This window comes from Trichosurus vulpecula, chromosome 1, assembly GCF_011100635.1.
Source record: "Trichosurus vulpecula isolate mTriVul1 chromosome 1, mTriVul1.pri, whole genome shotgun sequence".
NCBI classification, from domain to species: Eukaryota; Metazoa; Chordata; class Mammalia; order Diprotodontia; family Phalangeridae; genus Trichosurus; species Trichosurus vulpecula.
This window is the reverse complement of record NC_050573.1, coordinates 81,429,708-81,440,998: the sequence shown is the minus strand read 5'-3', so window position 1 is coordinate 81,440,998 and position 11,291 is coordinate 81,429,708.

The window sequence follows — 11,291 nt, the reverse complement described above, 5'->3', positions numbered from 1 at the left end:
CATCTGCCCTCCCCTCCATCATCCCCCCCTTTTATTTTTTTTATCTTCCTCCCTCTTCTTTCCTGTGGGGTGAGATACCCAATTGAGTATGTATGGTATTCCCTCCTCAGTCCAAATCTGATGAGAGCAAGGTTCACTCATTCCCCCCTCACCTGCCCTCCCCCTTCCTCCCACAGAACTGCTTCCTCTTCCCACCTTTATGCAAGATAATCCACCCCATTCTATCTCTCCCTATCTCCCTCTCTCAGTATGTTGCTCTCTCATCCCTTAATTTGATTTTATTTCTTTTAGATATCTTCCCTTCATCTTCAACTCACCCTGTGTCTGCTCTCTCTCTTATATATATATATATATATATATATATATATATATATATATATATGTATATATGTATATATATATGTATATACACACATATATATACACACAAACACAGATATATACATACATACACATTCACTTATATATATATACATAAACATATATATATGCATATTCCCTTCAGCTATCCTAATACTGAGGTCTCATGAATCATACACGTCATCTTTCCATGTAGGAATGTAAACAAAACAGTTCAACTTTAGTAAGTCCCTTGCAATTTCTGTTTCTTGATTACCTTTTCATGCTTCTCTTGATTCTTGCGTTTGAAAGTCAAATTTTCTATTCAGTTCTGGTCTTTTCACTGAGAAAGTTTGAAAGTCCTCTATTTTATAGAAAGTCCATATTTTGCCTTGGAGCATGATACTCAGTTTTGCTGGGTAGGTGATTCTTGGTTTTAATCCTAGCTCCATTGACCTCTGGAATATCGCATTCCAAGCCCTTCGATCTCTTAATGTAGAAGCTGCCAGATAGTAGGTTATTCTGATTGGGTTTCCACAATACTCAAATTGTTTCTTTCTGGCTGCTTGCAGTATTTTCTCTTTGATCTGGGAGCTCTGGAATTTGGCAACAATATTCCTAGGAGATTTCTTTTTGGGATCTATTTGAGGAGGCGATGGATGGATTCTTTCAATTTCTATTTTGCCCTGTAGCTCTTGAATATCAGGGCAGTTCTCCTTGATAATTTCTTGAAAGATGATATCTAGGCTCTTTTTTTGATCATGGCTTTCAAGTAGTCCAATAATTTTTAAATTATCTCTCCTGGATCTATTTTCCAGGTCAGTGGTTTTTCCGATGAGATATTTCACATTGTCTTCCATTTTTCCATTCCTTTGGTTCTGTTTTATAATATCTTGATTTCTCATAAAGTCACTAGTTTCCACTTGCTCCAATCTAATTTTTAAAGTAGTATTTTCTTCAATGGTCTTTCGGACCTCCTTTTCCATTTGGGTAATTCTGCCTTTCAAGGCATTCTTCTCCTCATTGGCTTTTTGGAGCTCTTTTGCCATTTGAGTTAATCTATTTTTTAAGGTGTTGTTTTCTTCAGTGTATTTTTCAGTATTTTTTTTGGGGTCTCCTTTGGCAAGTCATTGACTTGTTTTTCATGGTTTTCTCGCATCCTTCTCATTTCTCTTCCCAATTTTTCCTCTACTTCTCTAACTTGTTTTTCCAAATCCTTTTTGAGCTCTTCCATAGCCTGGGACCAGTTCATGTTTTTCTTGGAGGCTTTTGTTGTAGGCTCTATGACTTTGTTGACTTCTTTAGGCTGTATGTTTTGGTCTTCTTTGACACCAAAGAAAGAATGCAAAGTCTGAGACTGAATCTGGGTGTGTTTTCACTGCCTGGCCGTATTCCCAACCAACTAACTTGACCCTTGAGTTTTTCAGTGGGGTATGACTGCTTGTAGACTAATGAGTTCTATGTTCCACGTTTGGGGGGGAGGTGCCAGCTCTGTCACACCAGCACTACTTCTTCCCCAAGAACCGCCAACCTGGACTGGGCTTAGATCTTCAGCAGGCTGTGCACTCCTGCTCTGATCTGCCACTTAATTCCTCCCACCAGGTGGGCCTGGGGCCAGAAGCGGCAGCAGCTGTAGCTGCCCCACCTCCGCTGCCCCTGGGGCTGGAAGCCGAACCGCGAACTCCTTCCACTCCCGCAGCTTTTCCCACTAACCTTCTCCGCAGTCTTTGGTGTTTGTGGATTGAGGAGTCTGGTAACTGCGGCAGCTCACTGATTCAGGGCGCTAGGGCCCCCTCTGCCCGGCTTCTGGTCTGGTTGGTCCACGCCGCTCAGGCTGGGTTCTGCTCCACTCCGTTCCCAGCTCCCAGCTCCCAGCTCCGTGTGGGATAGACCTCACCCAGAGACCATCCAGGCTGTCCTGGGGTGGAGCCCTGCTTCCCTCTGCTGTTCTGTGGGTTCTGCAGTTCTAGAATTGGTTCAGAGCCATTTTTTATAGGTTTTTGGAGGGACTCGGTACGGAGCTCACGCTAGTCCCTGCTTTCCAGCTGCCATCTTGGCTCCACCCCCCACTTTGCAAATCTTAAAGAGCTGCTCTTAACAAGACAAACATAATGGCTGTCCTCCAGTCCTAAGGCCTATTTCCAAGCTCAGTGCAGGTCTTCTTATTTATTAACTTACTGACAATCTGACAGGTGAGAAAGGCCTACTGATGTGCCTCGTAATGGCGAGCAAAGTGGGGCTTTTTGCTGTGTTTGTTTTGGAGTGCTTGTCAGCACTAAGGCAGTCAAGTGCCTTTGAGTCTTGCCTTTGCTTAAATCAAGAGTCATTGATTGGAAGCAATATCTATCTATCTATCTATCTATCTATCTATCTATCTGTCTATGAATGATGTGGTGCTAGTGATTAAAGATCTTTCCCACACCCTTTTGCTAAGTAGATGCTAAGCCTCAGGCCTACACCCTTTTTCTAAGTAAGTGCTAAGCCCCAGGGCCCTAAACAGGTATACATGCTCTGAGGTCGGCATTTTGCTTTGGGGGCTCACTCATTGGAGTAGCATTCCTGTGACTTGGCCAGATGAGATTCTGCGTAGCTGTTAAGGAGCCCCCTGACCCCCGGCTTTGAAAAGCCAGATGTTGAGTGCTTCTTTCTCGGGTAATTATGTATGTATTGCTGTGGACAGACAGTTGGAAGCCCTGTCTGCTGATTTGTGTTATTTGCTCTGTTTATATAATTTCTGCTTGTAATTTCTGTTTGTGTTTTCTCTGAAGTTCAGGGTGCTGACTTTTTCCCCTGAACTAAGTGAATGACATATGTATGTTTAATTCAAGTAAGGTTGTTAACCCCTTAAAGTTACTTTCCTTAGAAAAGCAGATCAAAGAACTTCTGCTAGCAGCCCTCCTGTGTGCTTATGCTGTTGGTCTTTCACCTCCACAGCAGCTGCTAGCAACATTGTTGTTACATGCCTTCATTATATTCTCTTGTTCTTATAGGTAATTCTAATTAACTAATTGTTGTTTAGTCATTTCCAGTCATTTCAGACTCCTTATGACCCTATTTGGGGTTTTCTTGGCAAAGATACTGGAGTGGCTTACGATTTCCTTCTCCAGCTCATTTTACAGATGGGGAAACTGAGACAAATAGTTAAGTGACTTGACCAGGGTCACACAGCTGGTACAAGTCTGAGGCCACATCTCCGGTCAGGTCTTCCTGACTCTAGGCCTGGCACTCTATCCACTTTGCCACCTAGCTGCCCAATTGACTAGTAAAGTATCTTTCCACCTAGGAAACTTAACCTGCTTGGTCACTAACACCAGTAAAGTTAAAATTCAGTCCAACAATGACCACTGAATTTCTTTGAGATATTGCTGTGAAAACAGTACATTTTCATTTCTAATTGGCTGGGATTTTTGCCTTTTCATCAAGGGTCTTTCACTTCCATATATATCCTATTTATTGGGATCAGTTTTGGTCAAACACAGGCCACAGTTATGTCTGATGTTTCAAGTGTGTGCCGTGTGTGTGTGTGTGTGTGTGTGTGTAGCGACAGGTAGTCTCCAATGATGTCTGGCCTGTGAAATACTCATTCTTATAGGTATACTAACATCAAAATATTGTCTTCTATGTTGTTTGTTACTGTAATAGCTTATTATTAAGCCAAGCATTCAAACTCTGTTTCAGAGAATGGCAACTCCGATGGGCTGGTCAGGTTGTTTGAATGCAAAATGTATGCTTGCCAAAAAGACTATTTTATGGAGAACTCACACAGGGCAAGCGTTCACATTGTGGTCAGAAGAAGCGATACGAAGATACTCTCAAGGTCTCTCCTAAGAACTTTGGAATTGATTGCATGACATGGGAGATGCTGGCACAGGACCACTCAGCATGATGTGCCCACATCAGAGAAGGTGCTGTGCTCTATGAGCAAAGCAGAATTGAAATAGCTCAGAAGAAGCACAAGATGTGCAAATCTAGAGAATCCACCCCAAATGTTCACACCGACTATTTGTGCCTGACCTGTGGTAGAATATTCCAAGCTGGTACTGGTCTGATCAGCCACAGTTGGACACACTGAAACTTGACTCTAGCGTAGTGATGTCATGTTGGTCCTCTTTGAGAATGAAGGACAACAACCACCCACCCAACCAACCAAGCCTGTTACTACATCTCTTCGTGGTGTTCTGCTGACTTGGAAGCCACAAAGAAAAACAAAAATGTTGAACCTAACATCCAGTGTACTGTTCTAGTAAGTCAGGCAAGTCCTAGGTAGCAACCTGCTGAACTGGGAATAAAGATCCACAGACAAGCAAATACTACTCCAACTGTAGACCCATAAGAAATAGTCTCCCATGAAGGAAATGGTCCTTCATCCTTCATGCATCTCAGGTACCAGACCACCAACTGACCTCCCCAGCAGTGATACATGCTACTTCTCCTTGCAAATGTAAACCCTTTACAATAAAATATTGCAAATGTTAAAAAAAAGATGAGAAGATGATTTATTTAGCACCTATTCTGTGCTTAGGGGGATACAAAGATAGATAAGTGAGATGTGGCTCCTTCCTTGCTGTCTCCTGAAAAGATGTAGGCTCCAGTAGAGAAATTAACAATCTCCTAGGAGAATATCTTCTCTTAATAGCTTGCATTTCTATGTTATCTTCATGACAACCAGGCAAAGGGGATAAGGAGATAGGATTAAACTAGTTTTGCTTGGCCCCAGAGGATAGGACTAGGAGCAATGGGCAGAAGTTTCAGTTTCAGACTTTGATAAGAAAAAGAGTTCCTAACAATGAGAAGTATCTAGAAGTTGGACAGTTTGATTCAGGAGGTAGTTTTCCCTTACTAGAGGTCTTCAGGCAGAGACTGGATGATCCACTTATTAGGGACTCCATGGAGGGGGATTGCTGTTCAGTTTTGAGTTGAACCAAATGGCTTCTGGGCTCTTCCCAACTCCGATATTCTGAGACAGTCTGGCTTCCTTTTAGATGTGAATGAATCTCTGGAATGTTTTGGGGACCTGTATCCATAAGGCAATAAACACAACATCAACAATAAGCGTGAATGTGCCTATGTAGTTAGTTCTGTATTGCAAAGTATGAGAGACTCTCCATAAAAGTATAACATTTATTCAGACACCAGAAAATCATATCCCATAACCAAATGTCCAGCTCCCACAGCCAGTCAGCCCATTTTACCATAACAGCAAGGAACTTAAAACACCATATAACAGCCTGGAGCCTTGCCATCCCAAAACCTCTCCAACCTCCTGCTGGGGTCTTCCTCAAAACTCACAGTACAGCTAAGTCAGCCTGTTCAGTTCTAACAATCACGAGGGCATCCATCAGCAGCCATAACATCTTTCTCTCTCTCTCTCTCAGCATTTCCCTGTGATATAACTTCCTTTTCCTGTCAGGAAGCTCCTCCCACCATGTAACTTGGGCTTCCTGTGACGTAAGCAGGTCACATGGCCTATTAAAGGGTGAGAAAGATCTTCAAATCTAATTGCTACTACAGGACCAAATATCCAGCTTTAGCTCCTGAGTTTATCTTTCTCTTCAGGGGTGTAAGGGGTATTCAAGGAACACTAGCACCTCTGGCGTGAGGACTTGCCAAGCCCTGCCATTTATCCACCTTTGGTGGCTCCTGAAGCTGTAGCATACACAGCAGTAAAGCTGTCTTGGCAGAAGGCCTAAACCAGGTTGAGGGTAACTGATGGGCCTAAAACCTACCAGTGAGTTAGGGGGATGTCCACCCGAAGCATGTCTACCCGAAGACTTCCCTCAGCAGAATGGGTGGATGAGAACAATTTGTTTTAAGAGCCATGAAGGCAGCTGAGGTAGGTGCTGTGGAGTGCTTAGAGATTGGTCAGACATTGAGGATGCCAGGGTCATCCACTGCATTCTGGGCATTGCCAGTTGTCTTGATTTTTGTCTTGCCACTCGACTTTGATTAATCTGGAAGAGAGAGTGAGGCCGATGACTTTGTGCAACTCTGCTTCACTTAAATCCAGTTCATGAAGGAGTCAAGACATCACCCCATGATATCATTGATCCTCCTCCAAAACAAAGGACAAACAGCAACGTCTTTCTCTCCCACAGTCTAGCGAAAGTATGTACAAGTTGAGGCCTGGAAGAATCAGAAATATATGGCCTGGAAGTCACGGAGACATAGGGAGTTGGGGGGTACTTCTGTTCCATTTTCGCAGGGAAAAAGAAATTAGGAATGATATCAAAGAGTAAATCTAGTATTTGTCTTATTGCCCTCCTCATCCATCTGAAGTCACCCATATCCATGAAGGAAGGTTTAAGACTAACTAGTCAAGGGAGCTAAGAGAGATCAGTCCAAGGTCCCTTCACAGTCCAGTGAATACCAGCAGTAACTCTAACTTTCTTGTGTTTATCATTTTGTCTTTTTTATTTCTCTAGATAGATAGCCATTGTGTATGTGGGGTGTGTGTGTGTGTGTGTGTGTGTGTGTGTGTGTGTGTGTGTATGTAGCATGGTCCCTCATGAATAAAAAGCTGGCCTCGAAGCCAGGAACCCCTGTGCCTCTGACACATACTGGCTGTGTGATCCTGGGGAAGACACTTAACCTTTCAGATGCAAATCTCTAAGACTATATGTGGCAGATAGGAGAAGGAGAGCAGGCTGGATACAGCCCTCCATTGGATCTGGGAGCCTTTCCTCCCCTCATGCAGATAGCAGTCCATTCATACCTGCCTATCTAACCTGTGGGACTTATTCACCTATTCTTAGCATCTTATTCCCCCTTCCCCACCACTCTGCCACTGTTAGCTGCAGAAACAGAAGGAGGTTCCAGTTTTGTACTTGTCTTCATTTTATGGGTTACTATGGTCAAAGAGTGCATCACCAGCTGCCCAGAGTAGGCATCTCTGCCCTTAGCTAGGCTGAATAATCTGTGGCTGAGGCTGTCCTGGAAGGTTTTCCAACATGGTAGATCCTGGGAGGGCACCAGCAACATGATGCAGGATGATGGGGCAATCAGGGGAGCCTCTCCCCCCCATCTGCTCTAGTGGGGACATTTTTCCAGCTAATGAAGAACACGTGCTTGGGTCCCTTCCTGTGTCACATGTTTCTCCAGTTTTATGATGAAGGACTTTTGCTTTGGAATGACTCGGCAAACTCTTACTGATCCCTGTAGAATTGCATTTTGAAATGATGACAAAGTCCCCTTGTTGGCCCAAGGGCTACTACTATGCAGGAAGAGCTGCCCACTCAGTAGACTTTAAAAGGAGGGATGACTTCAGTTTTGCTATATTCTCTTCTATTGAACTCCCTCCACAGCATTCCTGACAAGTGGGTCATCCTGCTTTGGCTTGAAGTCCTCCAGTGAAGGGGAACTCACTACCTCCCTAGGGAAACTATCTCACATATCTGGACATAGCACATTGCCTCTTTATATCTAACTGAAATTTCTGCCCATTCCTCTTAGTTCTGTGCTTTGGGGCCAAGCAAACTCAATCCAGTCCTTCTTTCACATCACTGCCCTTCAAATACTTGAAGACAGCTCTCATGTTTGTCTTGTTTTCTTAAGGTTCAACACGAACAGCTCTCCCTCAGACTTCCCATGAGTAGGTCAAGATGGGATTCTCCACCCCAACCCCTACCCCCAGCAGCTATGGCAGCGAGAACATGTGCTGTGTAGGTGAGTCTGAGACTGGACCCCAAGTTGAAGACTGACTCTTCTGCATCATACATCTTTTCATGAGGACAGGTCACCAAACAGCAACCCTGCGATGGATGTGCCTAACCTTAGCAGCAACCTCATGCAGCTTGGAGATTTTGAGTTCAGGTGCCAGACTGGATCCCACAGGAGTGACCACTGAAACAATTTCTCAGAGAAGATCACCGTAAGGGGCAGGTGCCAATGTTGTGCTCTGACTTGCTGGAAGGTATGGACCTTGGTCCCCCAACAATGGGTGGTGCTCAGACGGTGAGGTGAAAGGGAAGTCAGGGCAGATCTGGGGTGCAGGGAACTGCCATCATTACCCACATTACATTGGCACAAGAGTAAGACTTTGTGTGGGCTGGATCTCATTTGGGAAATCATGCGGTGTTTTCAGTGACCCCAAGCTGCTTGTTGTCACCAAGCCCAACTTTTTAACATCAACATTCTTCTAGTGAGGCTGAGTGACTTCAAATCATAAACCCCCACAACTTCAGAAGAATCAGAATGGCAGGTGGCCCAAAGGACAGTGGAAAAACACACAGTGGGTGTAGACTGATTGCTGCATGTTACCAAGGATGACTTGCCTTCAAGAAGTGGCCTAAAAAATAGCACTGGGGGCATTTATAACAGGAAAAGGAGATGGCTTGGTTAAATTTCCTTATTTGTAAATGGAGCTATTGGACTAGATAATGTCTAAGGCATTTTCCTGCTATAAATCCTATGATTGTATGAAATGGACAGCTCCACTGCTACACTGGTATCCACAAGATTAAACCACCCAGAGGAAGGCCTCTAACATTGAATAGACCTTAATGGAGGATTTATGGAAAAATTAGAGGTTCAATGCTAGAATGACCCTTAGAAATTTAGTCCAACTCCATTCCCCACGCCACCCCCCAAATGAGGACCAGGCTCAGAGAGGTTAGGTGACCCAGGGGATAAGCAGAAGAACCTAGATTCAATCTCATGCCATCCAATTTCAGATCCAGAACTGTCTCACTACACTGTACTAGCATCTTTGTGGGTGAGAATTGCACAAGGTGAGAAGATATGATGGAATTGTCCCGTGCACTGTGGAAAAAAATATCCACACTGATGAGATCATGGATTCCTTGAAGTCAGTTCCCCTGTAGTTACAAATAACAAAAGCCTTAGGACCACCCCCTTTACTTCCCTCCCCCTGCCCCCCAATGCTGTTGTGGGAGAGGAGAGAGAGGACAGGACACAGTGGAAGCCAGCATATTCTTTCATAGGAGCCTCAGGAGGGAAGAACCTGGTAAAAGAGGTCAGGGCTAGCAGCTCAGAAGTAGAAATAAAAAGGACAAGGGAAGTGACTTGGCAGTTGCCACGGGTTCTAAAGCAGGCCTGCACAACATACAGGTCTGCAGCTGCTTTGGCACGCCACAAGTGGCCCTTGGGCTGTATGTTGTGCAGGCCTGATCTAGCTCTGGGGGATTCTCAGCATCGGGTGTCATTATACTGCTGTCCAAGAGCCTCGATTCTCTGTGCACTGGAAGCCAGTTGGAGCAGAGGGTGGAGGAGTGGGAAAGAGAAGCCTCTGACCTCACAATGCCCTGGAGTCCCACAGAGCCATCCTTGCATAGTCCCTTGAGAAGAGGCCTTTTCATCCCGGGCACCTAAAGGTGTTCTAGCCTTTGGTATATTGAACCCATCCCACTGGCCCAGGGCATGTCACTCCTCGACAACTATGAGGAGTTTCGGAGTGAGATTGAGCGACTGGTGCAAGAGAATGAGGAGCTGAGGAGGCTGGTAAAAGCGCTCCAAGAGAGCCATGAACCAAAGTCAGCACTCAAGAGCCCAGGGGAGAGGGCCAGCTCATTGAACAGTGGGATTCTCATGATACGGGCTGACTCTACTATACAGGTTCCCAGGACCGTCAAATTCATGGACCAAGAGAGAGGTAGGTGGGCTTTGAGAGGGCATTTTAGGGGAGCAGCATGCTGCTATAGGGGGTAGTTAAATGATGCAGTTACAGTAAAGGTGACAATATTGAACAAAAGTTCCCAGGATTCTTATGTATATGCCCCCCCCCTTTGCAGTGTATAAGGGAGTGACAGGGATAGACTCATCAAGATAGCTAGTAGAAAAGAAAGGCCATCCATCCATCCATTTCATCAGACATTACCTCCTATGTGTTCTTTGCTGAGGGAAAAAGAGATAAGTAAGAGCTAAGACATGAACCCTACCTTCAAAGACTTCCCAGTTTAGGAGGCGACACAAGACAGAATCACTGAGTATCAGAATTTGAAGGCACCTCCAAGGTCGTTGAGTCCAACTCATACCTGAGTAGAACATTACACATCATGCCTAATAAGTGGTCATAAAAAGTCCCTCTGCCCAGGGACTTTTATTGAGCGGATACATACTCAGCCTATTTCACTTTTGGCTAGCTCTAATTACTAGGAAGCTTTTCCTGGCATTAAGAAAGGCTTAAATCTGCCTTTCTTCATCTAGTTCTGTCTTCTGGGGTCAGGCAGAACAAGTCTGATCTTCCTTCCACATGATAGCCCTTGCAAATGCTTGAGGACAACTGCCATGGCCTCCTGTCTTCTCTTCTTCAGCTTAAACATCCCCAGTTCCTTCAACTGATCCCCCCATTGCATGATATTGAGGCACTTTATCATCCTAGTTGCCCACATCTTAGCTTATCAATGTCTGTTTTAAAATGTGGTGTCCAGACCTGAACCCAGTACTCCAGAGGTTGTCTGAACAGGGCAGAGTACTGTGAGCTCCCTAGTCTTGGACACCATCCTTCCCTCATTGCAGTCCAAGACAAGAGCTCATTAGCCTTTTTTGGGTGGCTACAGCACACTGAATCCTATCAAGCTTGCAGTCTACTAAAAATGAACTGCTATCTAGTCAAACCTTACACATACTATATTTGTGTAGTTGATAATTCACCCCAAGCACAAGACCACATTTTATCTCATTTGGTTTCATTTGATTAATTTTGGCCCAATATTCTAGCTTGTGGACATTTGGAGAATCCTGATTTTGTCATCTGCATTAGCTTTTTCTTCCAGCTTTGTGCCATCTGCAAAATCTAAACATGTCATCTATGCCTTTATCTATGCTATTGATTTAAAAAAAATGTTCCACAGCCTGGATTCCTGGGGTATTCCACTAGATATCTCTTCCCACACTGACATCTGATCATTCATAATTGTCCTTTGGGTCTGGCCATTAAGCCAGTTCTGAATTGACCTAAATGAGGGGACGGCAGGGAAGTGTTAAAGACAGATGTA